Raw genomic sequence first — 2,852 nt, 5'->3', positions numbered from 1 at the left:
CACTCGTTCACTTCCGAAAGCGGGTAAAAATGCCTAATTTTTCCACTTCGGTGCGAAATGCATTGGCCGGGCCTTTCATTATTTACGAAAAGCAAACAGATAATTATTGATGTATGCGTGTACTATAATATGCAGTTAAGTTAATTATGGTTTCAGGTATGGCGTTGGACTAAATGATATACCGACAGCCAAGGATGGTGAACTTCCGACATTTCTTCAGGTAGGCAATCTGTACCTGAACCGCGGTCTGCTGCTTACTGCGTTTCTGCAATTTCTGGTCGATACCTCGTCGTACCGATTCGAAAATTTACTTGTGTTGGAAACTTGGAAGGCCAGTCGTGTGAACTCTATAGCGCATAGCAAAGGTAAATAGTAAACTTCATCTTGGAGTATTCATTCTGTCAGACTGATTACTCCAAGACTTCATAGACAGAAGAAAGACGTTATAATAGCTAGTGAGATTGAAATTCTTGCGTGGTTGTCCCAGCAATTCATGTCTGGAAACGTCAAGAGAAAGGTGTCGTGGGTCTCTCTCTACGTTATTAGTATGTTGCTAATAACGCGTGTGACACGCTTCGGATAAGAGATGCCACAAAAGAATGTAAATCTCGCCGAATGAAGTTTATAGGCCTAATGGCGATGTGCAATAAATGGGTGTATGTTGAATTTATATTCTCAATTATGTTTTCCATGTATACATAAGGGAATGACTCATAACAGCCGATATAATGTCCTTATATATAGGCATATATACACATATAAACACATTATATATATATATATATATATAAATATATATATTAATTAATTAATTTAATTATTCGTTTATATAATATAGGTTATATAATAGGAGCCTATAGCACTATTATAATGAATGTGTTTGTGTCTGTGTATAGGAGCTGTTCAATCAGCCTGCGTGGAGCGCGGGATGCTATAGAACACCTGTTATAAAAGACATGAGTATGGCTCACATCAGCGTTATCACACACTTGAAGAACAAGTTGAGAGAACGAAAATGTGACCAGGTGGACAAGTATAAGCGCGCGTTTTGGAGATGCTGTGCCATTGTTGTAAGTAAATCACATGAAATGTGCGAGTCTGACGATCACTCTCATTTTTCTTGTGCTGTATCGCGTTCGGCCGAGTGTGAGTGTTACGTTCGCCGCGGCGTGTTGCGTGTGCATAAAAGTGGAATGCGTGCGTGCGTGCGTTTGTAATATATGTGATGTTGCGTTAGTGCTGTGTGTGCGTCGCGCGCGCGTGTGCTGTACATGGGACAAGTGTTTGTAGGGGCAGCGGGTGTAGCTGTCAGCTCGGCTGGTGCGTGGAGGCGTGCTTGTGAGCCTTAATCATACATCTATAATCCGAACGCTTACATCGTCCACGAAAACTACGCCCTGAATAGTGAGCATAGACTTCGAGCGTCTGGTGTCATTTTCTATCGTATTTCGCCCTCCTGTTTTTTTTTCATCGGCGGACAAGAACTGGTACTCTAAGCATCAGCCGGACGGCCGTGATTGGCGGTCATATACAGCTATGGTTAGCTGGGCCGTGGAAATAGCTGCATGAGCATGGTCACAGTCAAAGGTATATCGATGACGAAACGGCAGTTTCACAAATGAACCTCATCAACGAGATCAAACGGTAAGCCCAAAATTTGTACTACTTGGGCATGTGGTGACGCTGGTTACGGACCTAGTGGTATAATACGTCATTTTAGTTGATCATGTTACTAAATCATGTCTGCGACTGCTTTCTACAGCATCAGCTCTAGCTTTCCCTTGGTGACGCAAGCTTTCCTAAAGGGGTTTATGGCATTACTTCATGACGTCAGCGTGAAAAATGTTAAACATACTCTAGTTGACGAGAAAAAGCTAGCTGGTGAGTAAATTAATTTATTTCCTGTTTAGCTTCCTATCTGTCCATTTTCTTGTACCTATCCATCCTTCGCCCTGTTTACCTCTCTACCTGTCCCTACCTGTCCGTCTTCATACCTGATCGTCATTATTTCTGTGTATATTTATACCTGTCCATCGTCATACTTGTCTATCAAGATGAATTATTTATGTGCAAAACGAAATGTGTAATTAATCAAAACTTTAATTAAATTAAAATAATGTTATTTATTAAAAAAAACGATTACTTATATAGTATTGTGTGCGAACTAGCACAACAGTGTACAGTATATTCGTGTGCGATAGGTAAGGCGTGGGAAGGGGGGACCCGGTTGTCATCGTGAAGCTTTAATTAAAGCGTGCTATTATAACTATATAATACCACAATGGGCAGTCAGTGACGTCACGATAGCTCATCCGTAGTACGTCACCTTGCAGGTCGCCTAGAGCCAGCCTTATGGAAAGCAGATAAGAAGGCTCCTATTCAGGGCAGGGCTCCCAAGAAAGGACGACGCAGGAAGAAGGAACCCATAAACGGGAAAGTGAGATTATAGAGCAGCGCACCCACCCTGTTGCTCGAAGTTATGATCAAACATGCCGACCGCATGTTCGATCTGAAGAGTGTTTCTTGTTAAAGTAATACCAATATGATAATCATTCACTTATCTTAATATTAATATTATAATAGTAGATATAGAAGTATAGATCTATAGATTAATCTTACTCCTCTACGATTACGAGACAACTGGAAGACAAGTTGTATCAAAGTGCGAATGCATCAGCGTTGTAAATCAAAATGGCTGGCGAGCACAAATCCCTAGTATATGAAAGCAGGAACTGTTAAAACAAAAATATCGTTATTCCTTCCAAGGGCATTGCACTTATGCATATTTAAGGTAAGGACGAAGTCAAAGAAAAATGAATAGGACTGTGATAGGGACAAGCTTTGGGTAGCCA

Source organism: Priapulus caudatus, unplaced genomic scaffold (assembly GCF_000485595.1).
Source record: "Priapulus caudatus unplaced genomic scaffold, Priapulus_caudatus-5.0.1 Scaffold512, whole genome shotgun sequence".
NCBI classification, from domain to species: Eukaryota; Metazoa; Priapulida; class Priapulimorpha; order Priapulimorphida; family Priapulidae; genus Priapulus; species Priapulus caudatus.
The sequence above is the reverse complement of the archived record's forward strand: the minus strand, read 5'-3'. Positions refer to the sequence as shown.